General features: G+C 36.1%; 1 protein-coding gene and 1 long non-coding RNA gene across 10 annotated transcripts in view; one reads left to right on the forward strand and one right to left on the reverse strand.

Moving 5' to 3' along the window:
• IMMP2L (inner mitochondrial membrane peptidase subunit 2) overlaps positions 1 to 20,224 on the forward strand; it is an 847,197-nt gene that overhangs the window by 323,954 nt on the left and 503,019 nt on the right. The window lies entirely within an intron of this gene.
• The window catches only part of LOC140608651 (uncharacterized), a 52,733-nt gene that overhangs the window by 21,151 nt on the left and 11,358 nt on the right, over positions 1 to 20,224 (reverse strand). Inside the window, exons 3-6 of one of the 4 annotated variants that reach the window (XR_012010613.1) lie at positions 16,464 to 16,571; positions 15,020 to 15,100; positions 8,190 to 8,409; positions 7,289 to 7,652 (exon numbers count right to left, since the gene is read on the reverse strand). This is a non-coding gene — a long non-coding RNA (uncharacterized lncRNA). Of the gene's footprint in view, positions 1 to 7,288; positions 8,410 to 15,019; positions 15,101 to 16,463; positions 16,572 to 20,224 lie in introns of those variants that run through there. The other 3 variants (XR_012010614.1, XR_012010615.1, XR_012010612.1) reach the window with 3 other exon arrangements.

Below are 20,224 nucleotides of genomic sequence, written 5' to 3' on the forward strand. Positions count from 1 at the left end.
TAGATTCAGCTCCAGAGCAGTGGCAGCTAAGAGAGAGCAGAGTGGGAGCAAAATAAACTGAGCCATAGTTCCTGACTTGACCTTCTGTGTGTGTGTGTCTGTGTGTGTGTATAAAACATATGGTATTTAGTTGTCATTGTTAGTTATTATAACTTACTGTTAATCATTGTGTACCAAAAAGATTAGTTTGTAAATTCTTTTTTTTTTCTAAGATTTTATTTATTTATTCATGAGAGACACATAGAGAGAGGCAGAGACACAGGCAGAGGGAGAAGCAGGCTCCATGCAGGGAGCCTGATGTGGGACTCGATCCCGGGTCTCCAGGATCACACCCTGGGCTGACGGCGGCGCTAAACTGCTAAGCCACTGGGGCTGCCCTAGTTTGTAAATTTCATTTATGAAATTAAAAAGGTAAAGATGGAAGGAAGGAGAAGAATATGTATTTGGCTAGCAGGAGAGACCTCTTTGACCTATAATGTCCTGTGACATTCAGTGGGACCTGTTTCTTGAAGAGCTGGTTAGTTGGTTCTGTGAAAGTCACCATAGAGAATTTCTAAAAGTGGCAATGACAATGTCTTTGAAATAAATATATAGCCCGTCCAGCAAAAATACTTTGAAGGGCTGCACTCATTTGATGTATGATGCTTGATGTATTATACGTATGCATTATGTTTGATATATTTAGGAAAAAGAACTGAGTCTCTGTACTGTATAGTCACGCCTTACATCCCAGTATATCCTAAGGAAAAATAATATAAGCAGACTTTCTAGCAACAATGTTCAAGGAATGACTATACCAGTAATACCATTTTTAGATAGGAAAGAAAGACTTGATTATGTCAATTTTGTACCTTTGGTATTTGTCATTATTCAGGTCAAAGCTTTAAAGTGGGTTTTTTTTTGACATTGTGAAGAAATCCTATAATGAGAGAGATCAAAGCAAGGAAAATTTGATGCGATTGAGGATTGGTTCACCCATGAAGCATTTGCATGTCACCAAAGAGCAGGCTGTACATGCAGCACAGACACTAAAGGACCCATACTATTTATCCAGGGAAATTTGCTTTGAGACAATGAGAGTGGTACAATAAACTCTTTTAAAAATGAAAGCTATTGTCTGGAAAAGCCATCAGGGATTGCTATTTGACCCAGAATCATCTCCTCTAAAGCCTTCTGTCCTTGCATACTTATGTTATACAGATAGTACTTAATATTTTGTATTATGAGTGTTTTTATTGTCTTTTTTTCCTGTCAAATGGGACTTCTTTAAAGATAAGAACCTTGCTTTCATATATATATATATATATATATATATATATATATATATATATATTATTTTTTTATTTTTTATTTTTTTATTTTTTTGCTTTTCCTTCCTTGCATTGTGCCTGTCACAGAGAGGTGTACAGAATACTTTTTTCAGGTACATGTCCAACTCTCAGAATCTCTCTGCAAGAACCTTAAATCTGTCCTTGAGGTTTTTTTCCTGTTTGTTTGCTTTACCTTTTCCTTCTGTTTGCTTCTATAAAAACAAATCAGGTGTACCAAAAGTACACCTTTTGGGGTACTTTTGGGGGTAGGAACTTGGAATGGAAACCTAAATCTAGATTATTATTTTTCTTTCACCTATTTTCAAATTTAATTTAATTAATTTTCAAATTTAATTGTTTTATTGTGGTAAAGAGCATGTAACATAGAGATTATTATTACCTTTAGGTGTCTCAGAACTATATGATTTATAGATATCTCAGAACTATGTGATTGATAGTCTATAAAATAGTTAATTGAACATGCTTTTTATTTCTTCAGATTCTTTTAGCATTAGGCCTTTGATAAGGATTATAATCTCATAATTTCATATCTTTGAGGAAATAGCATCAGCTTATTATCATTCTGATTTAATGATTTTGTTTTTTTCCTGGAGGGATTTTGGCAATTGACTGTGTGAACTGAGGTTTGAATCCTAAATTCTTACCCTGTGATCTTTGTTAGGTCTGTTAACTTCTCTGTCTCAGTCTATCTTTAAAATGAGAATAGCAACATATACCCTACAGGCTGTTGTAAAGAGTAAGTGACTTATTATATTAAAGTATTCAGTTAATACCTACATATAGGTGGTGATCAAGAAATGATTTTTTTATAATTTGTTCTTTGTTAATCTAAATAGCAAAGTATATAGTATTAAAATTTTTCATGGGAAAAGAGAGCTTTTAGATCATTGAAATATTATCAGATACAGCTACTTTATGTGTATATGCTAATACATATAATAAACATCAGTAAACATTGAGTACATAGTATGCATGGCAAATTATACATATACATTTTTCATGTGTGTTTTAATGCAGAGGTGACTATATGCTCTGGAGTTTATTATAAACTAAAATGAGATTTTTGTTTTATGACTTGCAGTTCATATTGTAATTTATTTAAAAAGAAGGGGATTGTAAATTGCATTTTAAGGATAGATGCCTCTTATGAGACATTTGCATCAATGCACACGGTGGACTCTGGAAAGTATTTTCAAAGCTACTTGCAGCAGGATTTGTCTCAGTCATTGAAACATTCTTGGACAGGACATAATAATTTCTCACCCACTAGAGAAATGATATTATTGTAGAATAACATTTTAAAATGCAGATCTTGTAAAAGGTGATAGATGACTATTTTAAAGTGAGATTTATTTCCTTTCTGAGTATAGATTAGGATGGATAGACTTAGGAGCATGACTGATCAGTGCTTCTGGTCTATTCAGCAGTTCTATAGTGGGTAGATTCTTTGTATTAATAAAGTAACTATTTTAAACTTATTCCTAACAAAGCTCTTACAAAGGTAAGCAGTGTAATGTGATCCCAAGACAAGGAAATTGTTTCCATGAGAAGTTTTAAATTTCAGTGATTTTTTTTTTTCAATCGGGAACTATTTTGAGGGGATTACGTTGCTCTGCTACTGAATGTTGGGGATGATATCCTGAGGATCCTTTTAGTGTTTAGGGTCCTTTGTATCAGATCCATGCCCCTCCTTCCAGGAAATGGAAAAAGAGGGAGCCAGAGATACATTATTTTACATGTTTGACAGTGACAGAGCCAGTGGCAGATGACACTGGAATCTTAATTTTTTGCATTTTTTTTTTTTTGCTCCTCCAGTTTTAATTACAAACAAAACAAAACATTTACTTTTGAAAGTGTAATGTAATCCCTATTCTTTCCCAAACATTATTGCTTATTTTCTTTAAAAATATGTATCTTGCCTTCCCTTACCATCTTATTTAAAGTAACATCTTCCCCCCCAATTCCCTATCTTCCTGGCTTCTTTATTTTGCTTTATACCACCACTATCATCTGACTTACTGTATATTTTTCTTATTGGCTTATTGTCTGTCTCCTCTATTAGAATCAAAACTGCAAAAGCACTAATGTATATCTGTTATGTGTACCACTGTATCCTGTTTCCAAGAAGAATGCCTGACGTATAGGGTAGCTTCAGTTAAAAAAAAAAAATTAAAAAAATGTAGTCAAAACAACACAAAACTTATGCTTTGCTTCTTAAGGTGATTGAGCTCTTTCTACAGAAGCATTGGTTTCATGAATCAATTCATCTTAAATGAAATATCCCTTTAAATATTAGTCATTTCCTTTTTTCTGATATCTCTGAATATATATTTCTATTTTGGCAGCTTTTAATTTTTACTGCTGATTTTCTAGATAGCAAAATGGACTTTTTATAAGGGTCTAGATTACTTTCCCATGATTATCAGTGTTTGTAATTTGGGGCTGAGAACTACCTCTCAAGTCATCTCTACTTGGTCTCCCAATATGGTGGGCACTTACAGATTTCTTTGTGTCTTGCTCACCTGGTTGTGTCCATCCACCATTTTCCAAGAATTTTAGGTGGTCAGCTGTCTACAAATCCCCAACGTCGCATGCACACTCACCTCCATTTCTACTCTACTAATCAATCAGTATTGGGTCACCTAGAGTTCATTGAGTAAAATCGCTCATTATCTCTTCATCCCATTCCTAAAGAGAACTAGTCCATTTTCCCAAACTCCCTTCCTGCTCAGGTAATGTTTTCCTTTGATGCTATTTTTTAGCACTGTTTCAACCAGTCTCTGTGAAAAGTCAATTCTACATATCCTCTTTACTGTCGATCATTAGAGCACAGCCACCTAGAACAAAGAAGAGGCACTTGAATCGCTGCCTGGGTTCATGAGTGAAACTAACTGTGAGGACACTCATCTTTGCCCCTCTGGGTATATTTGGAGTAGAATCAGTTTAAATGATAGGCTTCCATGGGAGAAAGGAAGACACTTCTCTGACAATGAATTCTACATGACAGGAAGCTCTGAGTGCATGACAAGTGCAGTTATTTTTGATTCTTGAAACTTGTCATCAGAGAATTGTTAGTAAGGTAGACGTAGGGGCCAGCACTCCAGTTGATAGTTTCCTTTTCGAGGCAAATTTAAGTTACGTTAGTAAATTTTAATTGCACTGATGTTTTCTTCCAAGAGTGGGGATCGTGCAAATTAAAGGAAAAAGAAATCCTTCATTGGACTTCTAATTGTTTCTCAATTCTTATCTTAGGAGTTATTTATTTATTTAAAGATTTTATTTATTTTATTTATGAAAGACACAGAGAGAGGCAGAGACATAGGCAGAGGGAGATGTAGGCTCATTGCAGGGTGTCCAATGTGGATTCCATCCCCAGACTCCAGGATCATGCCCTGAGCCAAAGGCTCAACTGCTGAGCCACCCAGGCATCCCTAGGAGTGATATATTTATTACAACATTTGAAATATGTTTAGTCAAGTAAAGAAGCTGCTTCTTGAAAGATGTGCTTTGAGATTGGTATCTAGTTTTTCACATAGTTTGGGTAGAGTGTAATTCTCTAAAAATTGCATAAAGATTGCATTCCTGAAATTGAGGCAATTGCCTGTGGATTTGATATGATAAATGTCAGTTGGGGACAACACATTGATTTTCATTATATAGCTGTAGGATGTAGGCATGCTTTGCATTTCCATTTAAAGAAGAGTTGTGTTTTTAAAGATGTATTTGGGCCCTCCAAACATATGTGTGTGATGCTAGATTTTTTATACGACTTTCTCAAGAGAACAGATAAATTGTTCCCAAATACCTGAACAAGCTAAAATGGGAATCATGATTGTATGAATAGGATCTGAATTTGCCTTTGTGGAAGACTTAATCTAAAAGCATATGGTAAAAATTTCCTTGTTTTCTAACCATAATACTATATTTTTGTTGAGATTATTATTGAACCAAGAAAGAATTAAAATCTTAATTTGTGTGGTCATACTAAATTTGACTAGCCATCATGTGTGGGTTCCTCTTATTGTTTACAAAGCCTTTGTAGCTTTAATCTGTTTGACGAACTCCTAGTAATCTTTCAAGTTCTGCATGAAGCAGCACTTCCATGAAGTCTTTTCTCTGCTAGGCAGGGTTGGTTGCTCTTCCTCTGGCCCTACTACTGCTCTGCATTATCTATTCTAGATACAGATTCCTATTATAGCCATATCACAACAGATTACAGATGGTTATGTATCTGTTTCTCCCTTTTCTCTAGCAGATAGTGAGTTTTTCATGGGCCTGCTTTACTTCTTTAATATCAGTTCCTTAAGTAGGGACTGAGTTTATAATGGGGTTCTTTAGTTGGGAAAGTAAACAAACCTAATTGCCTATATTTGTCGTTAGTTCATTTGTCATAATCCCTGCTCTTGAGCTTGGCTTTGACTTTGATGGTGTAAATAAAGCGAGTCTATCTGACAATTTTATATGGATGTGCTAGGTATAATAAAAGGACTGATTAAAGATCCTCCAAGTTAAATTAAACAGTGTTACACTCTCTACTGCACCAATAAGTCAATGTAAAAGGATTTTATTATACTTTATTCTGAAAAGGCAATATCACAAATCCTGTTTTATTAATATCTAAATATGTTATATATCTTGATATAACCATTGATTGGTTTTGAGAGGTTTTGTATGATGGAAAGGATATAGAAGGAATCAGATTAGAAAGATTTTAATCTTCTGTACTTTTCCCCGTGATTTTGTAAGCTTGCATCCCATACACGTCGGCGAAAATAACTCTATACCTTTATTAAAACTTCAATATCTTCATTTATATTTAGAGTGGTAGCAACATAAAATTGAAACCTGAGAGTTGTGAAAGATATAAAGTCATGTTTTAATAGAGAAACTAAATTGCTCCTTCAAAGAGCCTATAAAACTGAAAAGCATTCATTATAAATGTAATAAAAACTTATGAGTCCCATTTTATTAAAACTACACCCCGTTTCCTGAAGAGACTGGATCATTTAGAGGTAAACCAGTGACACTTTGTCTAGCAACCTACTTTATGTGGGATCAGCTATCTACTGAAATGAAGTTGGTGGTTTTAACATGATCCCTAAAGGACACCCATTCATGTTATAAGTTTAGAATTTTTATTTTAGCAGAGTTTGCAGCTTCTGATGAAAATGCACCCCAATCAGGTTAATAACAATAGTAAATTACTTAAAGTTCCTTCAAGAAAAAGAACAATCATGAAGGATAAAGCTTATGCTCCCACTAATTGGTGTGTTACATCAATCTATCATTCTGTAAACTTCTTACTGAAGTCAGATTATATAGATTAACATTGTTGCGGGATAATAACATTCTAGTGATTAACATTAATTAGCCTTTTTTTCCTCCTTTCAGATACAGTAATATTTTTAGTGTGTTAAAGGAGAATCATTTCCTTTTAGCCTCAGACTGCTTTTCAGCACTTTCAACTTCTACACATTTGATATTTGATTCTATTTTACATATTCCATGCACCTATTTCTGTATTATTTTAGTTGACTGTGGTTGTATTGGTGATAGTGATTTTAAAGTAGAAAAAGAAACCAGGTAAAATGATAGGTAAGTTGGCCAATCGACTCTAAGTAAGAGTACTTAGTTTTAGAATCAAGCAGCTTAAAAAAGAGATTCTTGGATGTTTAAATGAGAGAATTGGGGGGGAGGGCGGTGCTGCATCGCTCATTTGGTTAAGTGTCTGACTTTTTATTTTGGCTCAGGTTGTGATCTCAGGGTCTTGGGTTTGAGCCTCCCATTGGGCTCTGTGTTTAGTACACGCAGTCTGCTTGTCCCTCTCCTTCTGCTTCTTCCCCCTCATGCTTTCACTCTCGCTCTTTAAGATAAATAAATAAGATCTTTTAAAAAATGAGAGAATTGAAGTATTTTAATTAGTAGACATATCGATTTATTTAGAAAATAAGGCAAGATTTCTGGAAATGGTGGCAGAGCATGTGTTTATTCTAATTCTTTTCTTGAAACACATTCCATATATAAATAAATGCAAAATCATGGGAGAAATGGGCAAAAATTATATCACCAAGAAAACTAGGGAACTGTAATTCCAAGACACAATGACTAACATGTTTGTCACGTTCGGTGGAATTTGGACCACATTGCGGGAGGACATGGAGAGCTAAAACATACTTTTTCAGATCTCTGCCAGTTTGTACATACTTCTGGAAAAGCACATATTCTCTTCTCAAACATTCACTTCAGTAGTTGGGCCCAACATGAAAAGTATTGAAGAGGTTACAAAAATAAGTAAGAGTGTACTCTCAAGGATCTTATAGTCTAAAGAGAAAAAATATGACAAAGACATAGAACTATAAGGACAGATATAAGTATTACGGGAACACAAGATCCTACAGTGACTGGGTTCCAATAACAAATGAGGACTGGGTGGGAGTGGGGGGCGGAGGGGAGGCTTTTATGCCATGCATTTGCAGAAGTGTCAACAAAAGATAAAATTATGGTAGTTGATGATGGAGGAAAAATAATTGATTATAGAGGAAGTGGTAAGAATAATGGCAAAAATCTACAATGCATAGTTAGGGAATACTTGTCAATTCTGGTCTGGTTCCTGCATAAGCTACATGTGAAGTGGAAGCATCACTGTTTCATAATGAGCTGCAGTTAACCAGAGTGACCCAGCACTGTCACTTTGAGTTTGTTATCTCAATTAAGCCACACAGCGATCCTATGAGTTAATAACTACTTGTACAAGTTAGGAAAACAAGGCTCAGAGAGAACTTGCCTGAAGTTACTCTGCCATTGAGTGGTTGAACCAAGGATATGAACCCGACCTTTCTGACCCATGTTCTCACTCACTGTATTATATGATTCTGTGGGTGGGTCTGGAGCTGTATTTAGAAGAATCATCATGTCAGGCCAAACCTTCAGCAAGTTTATAAAGAGTAGAGAGAACATTATTGTCTCCTTATTCTTCTTCTCCTCCTCCCTCTTTTCCCCTTCCTTCTTCATCCTCTTCTTCTTTTAATAAAATGAGCAAAAAGAGGGCTTTGTTTATCCTCCTGTAATTGCATTCTTCCTGGAGGACAAGAAAAGAATACTTATCTCAAAATGCTTTGGAATTATTGGAGAAAAATTTTAATTACAACCTAAGTATCCCTAAAATTGACTTATCCACATAATCTCTATTACACTATGCAATGTCATCTGTCTACTGGTTTCAAAATTATATTCAGTCAGCATTTTTCCTTCTTGTTGGTTACTTTTGTTACTGTAAGGCAGATATTTGCCTCTAAATCCCTACTAATGTGTGGCAATTCCAAAGTATGAAGAATCTTTTAATTTGAAAGCAGTGGCTTTGTGTTCAGGAAATTTCCAGGGAAGAAAATTACTTTAGATTTTTGAGACTGCAATTTCAGCATTAGAATTGGGCCAATTTATCATTTGATAGAATGTAATGGTACTGAGTAAAGCTCTACTTCTGGTGAGTTTTTAAACATTATTGTTTTTTCCATCCTTCTAGTTGATCCCTCCCTTAAGGTTTGTTGAATTGGTGCTCATATTTCATTTTTAACTGATGGTATATTCCACTTCAGTCTGTTGAAGCCCAGTGCTACAATTTTGTTTATCTTTGTTTACCTTTTTAAGGACGTATGAAGATTGCTTTGTCAGAAATTAGCCATATTGCTCTGAGAATTATTTTCCTATAAATACTTAGTTTATTTACAAAGTAATTGATTGGCTTACTCGACCTTGATGACAGTTGCTGTTTTTATTTCCTCAACATTTTCAGTATTTTTAAGCCTCAGGGCATGTAAAATCATATATCATCATCTCAAGAAGTCTGTGTGAAATCTAGAAACTTTAGGAAGTTTAGGGCAGCATTGTAATAGTGAAAATCTGGAACCAACCTCATAGGAATAAAATAAATTGTGAAATACTACTTCAGTGAAATACTACACAGCTATGAAAACCAATAAGAGAGTTTTGGGTGTACCACCAGAGATGTCTAAGATACATGAATGAGTAAAATAAGTAAAATGTAAAATGCAAATAGTATGAGTGATTTATGCATAGACAAAGCTATATAGATACATGAGTAACAAACATATATAGAGAGGATTTTTTTCTTTTAATTTCCAAGGAACCATTAACAATGTTACTTCTGAAGAAAGAAACTAAGGAAAAATGAGAAGGATTTACATTTTCATATATTCATCTTCTCTTTCTGTACACTGCTTTGATTTTTCTTTTTTTTCTTTCTCCTTGTCTCTCCTTCTTTCTTTTTCAATGAGCAGGTATTGCTTTTAAAACTGGAAGGCTTTTTTATAAAAAGTACACATTTACTTAGAAAACAATAATATGAGACCATTCTTTTGGTGTCCTCGACAACTTTTTTTTGAATGAAAATTCATCGTCCTCTAATATTTACAATGATTGTAAAAAAAACTGTAGGGAAAAGTGCCACATTGTTTAATTTTAAAACTTCTAGTGCTGAATGGGTCATTTCATTGAACTTTTTCCCCTTAGTTTGATTTTATGGTTTGATTCTTAAAATGAAGAGCAAGGCAATGCTTCACTTGTGTGGTGCTGTGTAAAAAGATTACTACTGCAATGCATTTTGTTCTTTTGAGTGAACAATGTAAACATTTACTTCATTCTACAAGATTAATTATCTTGATTGTTTAGTTTTTGTACTGCCATAATTAAACATGGTTTGAAAAATTAAATTTGACTGCACATTGCAGTGTTTTGTTCATATTGCCAAAGCAAATTTGTAGATTTGGAGAGACCTCAGATAAACTGTTCTGAGTATGTTGCTTTTAATTTATTTTGTATTCTTCTGATAATTTCTAAACATTAAATCTATAATGTTCTGAAAGGAATAGGAATTTTAAAATCATATATACTTGTGAAAAAGTTCTCGTTGGGTAATTAAATGAAAATAAAGGAGATAACATGTAAAGCATCCTGAGGAAGGACTTGGTCACATAATAGGCCTTCAGAAAACTATTTATATGTGTCTATTTTTAAAAATGAAAATACCTTCATACTAAAATTCTTACACAATAAAAAGGTAGTGTAGTAATTGGTGGAGTGATGCAATTGCAATTTTATACTGGATTTTTACTATATTGATTCTTTACTTTGGATATAGGAGGCACTAGTGTTGTCTCTCCTATTCTCCCAGCCTGTCTCATTTTTATTCCTTGCAACTGTATGCTTTTGTGAAATTAGTCTTCAGAAGCAATTGATAATGTCAGTCCAGTGTGTAATTAGATCATAGAAACTTGCATCACTTGAAGCAGAACTGATAAGTTAAAAAAAAAAAAAATTGAAAAAAAAAATTAAAAAAAAATTAAAAAAAATTGTTTCTAGCCTCTCATCCCATCTTCCAAAGATACTAATGAGATTTAGGTTTCCACTGTCCTTAAATGAGAGTAAATGGTGTTAATCCAAATATTTAATAAAATCTTTGTAATTCCATGTAAGTGTAAATGGAAGCCAAAAATCTATTACTTGGGTACATCTTTCCTATACCTGACCACGTCAGTTTTAAGTAATGTCTATTACACCTTTAGAAACTAACATATTAAATAACATACCAAACATTGGCAATTTTGTGTTACTTTAAAATAATTTATTCTTTTTCAATAATTCACTAAAATGCATTATTCAAAGATTGTTAGACCTATAAAAGATATTAATAATATATTCCTGCTGAGGCAATAGAACCTCTGAAAATAAGTGAAAAATGTTTTATTGCAGTTTTTTTGGAATAACCTAAGTGTACAGCAAAGTAAACTATTTGATGTCTGCATGCTAAATGTAATTATAGAAGCTGATACTGACTGGAGCTAGGCAGGTATGTTCTGTGTAAGTGGTTTTGCAATTTGTAATATAAGGTTGGAAATAGTGGCAAATGTGCTTACCTCACAGAGTTGGTGAGAATAATTTATAAAAGAAATTTTATGAAGGAAATACTATGTTTCAGGTGTTTCCTTTCTTCTAGAAACAAATACCAATTAATATTTTTATTAGCTACAAATAGATTTATTGAAAAGTGAGGAAGTGCTAATCATTTGCAAACATTTATTTGGACTTGCTGTGTACTAGACATTGTGCCAGGCAGTAGATATGGTGATAGAAAAGATAATGGAGTTCAAAGGTATTAAAAGGGAAAGAGCATTAAAAAATAATTATGATATGTAGTAGCACCTATTATAAACAGATGTAGGGGTACAAAGGAGAGATTGATTCTGCTGGGGATCTCAGGAATCCTTCCCAGAGGCTCTGCTTGAAGCTGGATAAATAAGAGCGTTAACAGAGCAGAACAGTAATGGCTATCACAGGTAGACTGGAATTAAGGAAATGTTTATTCCAATATTGAAAGAATACTAAATGTGCAAGGGGAACAGTACTCAGCTCATTTAATGTTACCAAACAGCTGCAAGGAGCAAGTGCCTGTGTTAGCCGCTGAGAGGCTAGAAAGCTGAAAATGTCTGGAGCCTTCTCTGGAGGCGCTCACAGACCTGCCTGCATGTGCAGGGAGAGCAGTGTGTAAGGCGATGTCAAGTAGAGGTTCTGTGTGGACTTTGTGCCATCTATCCAGGCCATGGTGTAACTGCTAAATCCCAAAGAGACAGCTGAGACTTTCTAAGTAAGTTAGCCTCTTGAGTACTGAATTAAAAATGGACTGACATGAAGGAAGAGAGAAATTTCAAGAAATCAGTAATAGTTTAAAAACACACATGGGACATAGCCTTGAAGATTCACAGACAATGAATGGGTGAGATACAGTTTAAATAATGCCAAGCAGACCTATAGTGTGGTCAGAGTAAGTGTTGTAATGTAAAATAATACGTACAAATAAGTTATGTCAAAAGGGATCTAAATTACACTCTTCTGAGGGTGCTACTGGCTAACCCATCTAGAATCTCTTAACTAGGTTTACCGAACAATCTATTTACTAGGAAATTCCCTATTGATCTCTAAGTCATTGCTCACTCAGATGAGAAGGCTTTTACCAACCTAATCCCAAACATGCTCTAGTCAAGATCTCTGGGTATTGAGGACCCCCCATGCAAGGACCATATTAGCACCCCTCCATTTCTTACTCTGAAATAATCACCACTGAGGATTATAAAAGCTGGGAGAAATGAGAACTATCTTTTCTTTTAAAAAAGCTGGGGATGGGTGCTCAGTGTTTTATTGTTTTTAAGAGCATTTCTAAGTTTTTTATTACAAATCTCTACCACCCCTTTTCTATCCCTGGACATAAATTCTCCCAGTTTTATTTTTACTGTACCTTTGGATTTGTTTATCCACTCATTCATTCTTACCCTACTGCTGGAGTGGGAGAAAGGCATTTGAATTCACTTCAGAGAGCAAAGCTTCCACCTGTGCTCTTCTATCACTGTCTGCTTCCTATTAACTTTCTTCTGTATTTTATTTTTTTTTCTCCTGAGAGCCCTCAAGTAGGCTAAATCATTCAAAAAGAAGAAGAAAGGGGGGGGGGAGTCCCTCAGACCAGGGACTCTATAAGCTAAGCAAGAAAACCTTAAATTTTTCCCCTCAAATTTTTCCATTTTCTTTTTTCTTCCATCTTTATTTTTTCCATCTTTAAATGGTTGTTTTTACTCAGCGTGTCTATTTATGCATTTCCTATTAACACTCCATGCACTGAAGCCTGGCTTCTGCCCAAGTCATCCATTCTCCTGAAGCACAGCTCAGTGAGGTTGCCATGGACTTCAGATTGCCAAACTCAGCCTCTCCTCCGGTGTTTGATCGCTGCCCAGTCTACATGGTTAGCTATTCCCCTCTCCAAACTCCTCCCTTGCCTCATGAGCTGTGACTCGGTTTTCTTACCTCTGTGACTTGTTTTCAGTCTTAGCTGTTTCTTCTGTCTTTATCCTGCTCAAAAAAGTGGCTATTCACTTGAGCTCTGTATTTGATCTTCTCTTTTTACTCTTCGCACCCTCTTGGGCAGTCATCCACTTTCCTTGATTAAACTGTGCATATGACTCCCAAATCCAGAGCTCCCATCCAAATTTCTCTTGAGCTCTAGACTTGCAGCTCCATCTGGATGGACCAGGCACTCCAAACTTGGTATGTTCCCAACCCTTTACTGATTTATATCTGGTGTCAGCTAGAATCAAGACTTCTCTCTTTCAAAACAAACAATTCATGCACTTTTATTTAAACTAAATATTTTACATCTTAAAATATTTAATATTTTTTTGGAAGACATAGGAAGAAAAGCAATTAGTGATGGTGGCAGTTTTAGATTTTTCAATTTGCAGACTAAATACAAACCCAGGGAAAGAGAAACAAAAATACAATTTTTTTAAGGAAATTTGCATAGGATATTTTTAAAAGTTATCACAGGAAACAAAGAACTTTGTTGGAGTTGCTTATACTTATGTTATAGTGTAGTGTTTTTATTTAAAAAATATTTGCCTCTGGGGCACCTGCAGTCTCAGCTCAGGTCTTGATCTCAGGGTCGAGAGTTCAAGCCCTGTGTTGGGCTCCATGCTGGGTGTGGAGCCTACTTAAATAAGAAAAAAAATTGCTTTTGCCTTTAATATACGGGGAATGGGACCTTATAATTATTTTCAATGCATAAGGTAATCTGATGGTGGTTGATGAAGGTTTTAAAAATTCATTGTTGTATTCTGATTTTATTGGTTTCTCGGTAAGTCTGGGAGAAAATTACTTCCTCCACTTGGATATATAGTTGATCAGGTTGTTCTGTGTAAACGTAACTTCTGTTTGCTCCAGTTGCCTTCTGTCCAATCTCGGTAAATCTAGATTTCCATGTAGCTACCCCCCTCCCCTGCCTCTGTGAGCAGCCCCCTTCAACTGCTTCTCCCACATTGTTCCTGATGTAGAAATAGTGCCACATAGCCTTCTTTGGGGAATGAATGCTTTCATCCCTAAACAGAGATGGAGAATGAGGGCAGGGTGGTGGGGGGAGAGATGTGTACAGAAAGGATGTAAAATGCAAAGTGCCCTTTTCGAAAAGGTTTTCTTGCTTAGCTCATAGAAGTTCAATTTTTGTTTGGCCTGACTTCATTTTCTAAAGGCACTCACTAGTCCCAAGACGTGTTTGAGAGTAAAAAATGCTAGAATCATCTTACTTTAGGAACTGGATTGTGCTACTAACCTAAAATACTTCCAAGTCAGGAGGAAGGAATATAAAGTTATTTGCCTTCACAGGAATTACTTTTAATAGTACATTAAAAGTCAGGTTCAGTCAACGCAGTTTGTTTGGAAGTAAGAGCATACAGGTGTGTGTGTGTGTGTGTGTGTGTGTGTGTGTGCGCGTGTGCATTTAAACAGCAACATCTTACCTAGCTGCAGTTTTTGACTATATTTCTAGAAGTGTTCTGTTAGCAAATGTAACTGTGATGTAACGAATGCATTTTACATGCAGTAATGGAATTTAAATTGTTTTGTGAGGCTAAGTAAAATAGTGAATCTATTTTTTGCCTTAGTTTTCTAACCTGCAGTTTGGGGGAGGAACACTGCAAAGAATATTAATTAAAAAAAGGAAATCATTCAAAATGCAAAGTAATGTACTGTGGCCTGTATTAAGTCATTTAACTTTGTTAAACTGGAAACCTGGTAAGTCACGCCGGCCTTGGAAGAAGTGGTGAACAAGACTGTATGCCTTTATTCCTTCTTACCCTTGCCATCCCTGGAACATTCTATTACCTCCTAGTTCAGATATGCGGTGGTCAATGCATTTCTATTCTTCAAAGCTTGCTCTAAGGGAAAGAAAGTAGCATAATTGATGTTTGCTGTGTCAGACTTTCTATTAGGTGTTATACATGTATTCTCATTTGGGTCACTAGGATGACTGTCAAACTTGGGAAGCTCTTTTTCCTTAGAGTCACACTCTAGATAGTCAAACTGCTTAGTCATGAACGTGATGAGACTGATTTACATTATATAACGATATACACAGATACCTGTGTGCCTACCCACCTACAGAGATGAATAATCTTGTTTTATATAGAGAAACAGTATGCCCATAGTGGTAAAAGAGTGTGGCTTTTGAAGCCAGACTATTGAGGAAAGCAGGGCTCCAGAGATGGCCACCTGCCCAGGGTCACATATTATTGGTGACACATCTATAAAAGAATTTGCTCCTGAGTGTGACTGACTTCAGTGCCCATCCTTTGAACCACTTTTAGCCTCTCCTCTCTACCTAGCTTTTCTGTTTGTTCTATTAGTGTATAAAAGAGTGAAATATTTTCTACAGTCCTGTATTTTGTATTATATATATAACATATTTTATGCAAAGCAAATAATTTTTACTTTTGTTGAGTCTAAAGTGTATTTGATGACAAATGAAGGAGCTCTATAATTTGAATTCAGTGATATGGTAATGCTAGATTTAATTTCAAACTGAAGCCTGAAGGACTAGTGAAATCAGCGAAAGCCTTGTTTTTTCTTGGATGTCATTGTTTACCTTGAACATGAAAAATAGAGTGAGTAGCTAGAAAGCTTAGAGGAATAAAAAATAATAACCATCATGCTGCCCTGGAAATAAAAGGAAATGATAAAGCATACACCTACCAGCTCCATGATCAGTGATTTTAGCTATTGGCCAGACATTTAATTTAGTGTAAAAAATGGTGTGTGATGATGCTTTATAATGTGTATCTGTAGACAGTTTTCTCATCATTATTTATTTTGATATGCTGACAACTGGCCACTTTAATTTGTGCTGGTAATACAACTTGAAATTATCTCATGAATATACACATATACTGCAATCCCCCCCACCCGCCAAAACATATAGGATTGTCCTGTAAACAAAACTTTATTATACTGGAACTGATATATTAGGGCTAATCTATGGTAGCAGTTTGCTTGAACAAGCATTTAGACGAGGAAAGACATTCTTTCCTCTTAAAAGATATAGTAAGTCTTCCTGCTTGCACCTGCCTCCACCCCCCCCCCCCCCGCCAAGCCCCCACCCAGCCCTTCTACTCTCCATCACTGGGGTGGATTGGAGGTGGAGAAATAACCTCAAGCCAAGTGAGTTCAAGATCATAAAAGCTATAAAGAATTGCAGTTCTCTGAAACTTCACTGTATTAAAAATAGCATCCTTATTCTCTTACCTTCATCTTTGTCCTAGTTCTTTGCTGAGGGATGCATAGTTTCTTTAGTATTTGTAGTTTAGGAGAATGTGGACCAGTACATCTTTCTTTTTTCTCTTACTTTCTGTACTTGGGTTATGAGTGACAGAAAAGTTAAAGGAAAATCCATGAGTAGAGCACAAAAACATTAAAGGAAAGCTCTTGAGAAGATAACTGCCATACTTATTAAGCATTAGTATAGTCATTAATGTCTAGTTAATTTCCTTTCGGGTAGGCCCTAGTAGTATTTCTTTCCTTCTTTTTCTTAAATTATAAAAGGGTAGGTTCCCTGAAAGCATTGATATCTTTCAATGGTTTTAATTGATACAGAGTACTCTCAAACCTCTGGGACCACAGAGGCAAAGCTTCTGCTTGTGAGACCACGTCCTCTCTTTTTTCATCCATCCCTAATTGTTTTCATTATTGTGACTGAAACCTTTGATTTCAAGGAATGGAATCCTATAGAGCCTTGATTGGAGAATGGCCACAGTAAATGTCAATTTTCTCATGTTTTCCTAAGTAGCACACTTCAGCTTCTGGTGCACATAGACCATTCTCTAGAGTTCGCTTCCGTTTGCTACTTGAGGGCAATTTTCTCTCCACCATTCTCCTTGTCAGTGTGATTAGCATAGCTGGCTGATGTTAGTAGAAAGTACTTACCTCTTAGGTTTACTGGTAAAGGACTTCTAGCTGGTTTCTACTGGATTTCTATCTGTACATCTGCTCATCTTTCTTTACCATCTTGTGTATATTTGCCTATCGGTCCCCCAGTCCATATTTCAAAGTGCTTTGTTAGTAGCATGGCACTGTATAAACATCATGCTGGAATGGTGCTTGAACAAGAGAAACTTTTTTTTTTAATAGGCAGTTTTTTGTAGGTCTGACCTGACATGAAATCAGACAGTTGAGATAAGGTCCTTGGCTTAAAAATATCTTATTAGGGGAGCACCTGGGTGGTTCAGTCAGTTAAGCGTCTGCCTTTAGCTCAGGTCATGATCCTGAGATCATGGGGTCCTGAGATTGAGCTCCACATTGGGCCCCTTGCTCAGCAGGGAGTCTGTCTCTCCCTCTTCCATTGCCCCACCCCCTCCCTCAGACTTGTGCCCTGGCCCCCAACCCCAATAAATAAAGTTTTAAAGAATATCTTATTAGGTAGGAGATCTCTCTATTGAATAAGAAGTGGTTTTCTTGAGGGTTAATAGCTAAATAACAAGCTAGTGTGTATAATGACATAAATATCCCTCTTTTGGGGTGATCAGTAATGCCAAATTTGTCAAGTGGTCATGGTCTGGGTCTCTTCCTATCATGCACATGTGCCTGACTATTTCACTGGGAATTTGACTCCTGGTTCCTCCCAGGACAAAACAATTCTTTCCTTAAACTAAAAGATCCAGCTACGACAGGCAGAGCCCTCTACTGAGTACTATGCATTGACCTGAAACATGTGGCATACAATCTTTATGAAGCCCTTGTTAAAAGAGCAACAGGGAATTTAAGTCATAGTGCAACTGAGGCTGTCAGGCAATAAAGGGAGCAAGAGTAGTAGAAGCTGGCAAGGGAAGACAAGCCTGGACTTTGTGCTCTTCAGACCCTGTCTGGCAGGTCCCAACCCTTCCAACTAAAATCTTGCCTTCTCTAACACGTCTAAACCTGATTTCCACCTTCTCCAATGCTGTTTCTTAAGAAAATAATAATTTTTCCTTTTCAAAGCAATATCATCACTATAGATGTAAACCTTATTCACACATGGCAGTATGGTAAAGGGTTGAGGCCTTCAGACTCTGGAGCCAACCTGCCTGGATTTGATCCCAAAATCCGTAGTTACTACAACAGTGATTTTAGGCAGAGGATTCCAGATCTTTGTGCTTCAAATGCTTCTTGTGTAAATTTTTAAAGATGAAAATATTTAAGTGAATTAGTATTTATAAAGCACTAAAACAATACCTGCCATGTAATAAGCTCTTTCTAAGTGTTTGCTGTAATGATGATGATTTACAATATAATCTTGACTGATGTGTAAACCATTCTCTTCTATCTTGTCCTATTGAATGCAGCATTCATTCACTCACTCAACAAATAATTGTTAAGAGCATATGTGCTAGGCACAGTATTCTATCTTGTCTCATTCCCAGCAGGCTTCATACTATAAGTGAAGTCAAAACTAATTATTATAATATAATAATTACATTATTATTTTGAATGCCTGCCCCAGCACTTTGGGATGTAAGCATGTAAATGGCTTTTATTCACACTCTTTTAAAAAGGTTAGTGCGTAACTTTAGCTTGGGTCATGTTGCCTGGAAGTCTAGGTACTCTTGCTAAGTGGCAGGATTAGATTACTTTGATTCTGAAAGGGAGCTGATGGTCACCTATAGCCGCAGTACCCTCCGCCCCCCCATCCCCCCCCCCCCGCCACAATGCCCATGCCTTTCCTCTGCTGAGACTCACTGCTGGAAGGGGTAATAACCCTTTTGACCAGAAGAGTAAGGACCTAATTCCCCTGCGTGCAGAGGCTAGTGACTCGGTGCACAGGGAGTGACTCCATCTTACTCCCTTTGACATCATTTTGTGCCACACATCATGTGTGTTCAGTTGTTCTAGACAACATTGATGTGTACTTATGTTTTACCCAGACTTTTTGAGGTTTTTTTTTTTTTTGTGTGTGTGTGTGTGTGTGTGTGTGTGTGTGTAAAGGTATACTCATTTGGGGAAGAAAAGAGCCTACTACTAATTCTACTCCCAGAACCAAGTGGACTAATTTATACTGTACTGGGGAGATGGGAAGGTATTAAAACTTTAAAAAAAAAAAAAAAAAGAAGAAGAAGAAGAAGGGGGAAAGTTACAGAAAACAGTGGGGAGAGATTTTCAAAAAACAAATGTGGCTCTTCCCAGTGTTGTTTCAGTCTGACCCCATCCTTAATTTATGAATCCAAGAGACTATTGAAAAATGGGGCAGTAAGAACCATCCTTAGGTTATATATTGAAATTAATTTTCTCATCAGTCTTCTGATAAACGTTGAGATACAGTCCTGGAAGCTTAAAACAATGAAGCAGAATGATATTCACATATGTACTAGACAGAAAAGAGGAACAAAGAAGGCCTAAGTAGGCAAGAGGGAATGAGTAATCTGATAGCGGTAGTTCCAAGTGTTGTGACTGTCATGTGCCAGAAGCACATGCTTATACATTGGCATCACTATCTATTTGTGTGGTGTTTCCTTTAAAAATGATAATTGGCACCCCTTTTTTGTATTGTACACTCCTCTTTTTATTAAGATTTTATTTATTTATTTGTGAGAGACATAGGGAGAGAGAGAGAGAAAGAGAGAGAGAGAGAGAGAGAGAGAGAGGCAGAGACACAGGCAAAGGGAGAAGCAGGCTCCATGCAGGGAACCTGATGTGAGACTCGATCCCGGGTCTCCAGGATCATGCCCTGGGACAAAGGCAGGCGCTAAACTGCTGAGCCACCTAGGGATCCCTGTATTGTACACTCCTTTGGTGTGCATATAACCTGTAGGTAGGCTGTAGCCTATGGACCCCTTCTCAGAATAAATTTTTAAATGCATGAAATAGGATAGAGTTATAAGAGAAAACAGTTATATTGAATACATTTATCAAAATATTAAAAAATTTATGATGCCCTATATATGTGCTTTTTCATGTTGTATTTAAATATATTAAAAGATGTGATTTAACATTGGATCTAAAAATAACCATGGTCATGGTTGTGTTGAAAATAAAGT

Source organism: Canis lupus, chromosome 18 (assembly GCF_048164855.1).
Source record: "Canis lupus baileyi chromosome 18, mCanLup2.hap1, whole genome shotgun sequence".
Lineage (NCBI taxonomy): Eukaryota > Metazoa > Chordata > Mammalia > Carnivora > Canidae > Canis > Canis lupus.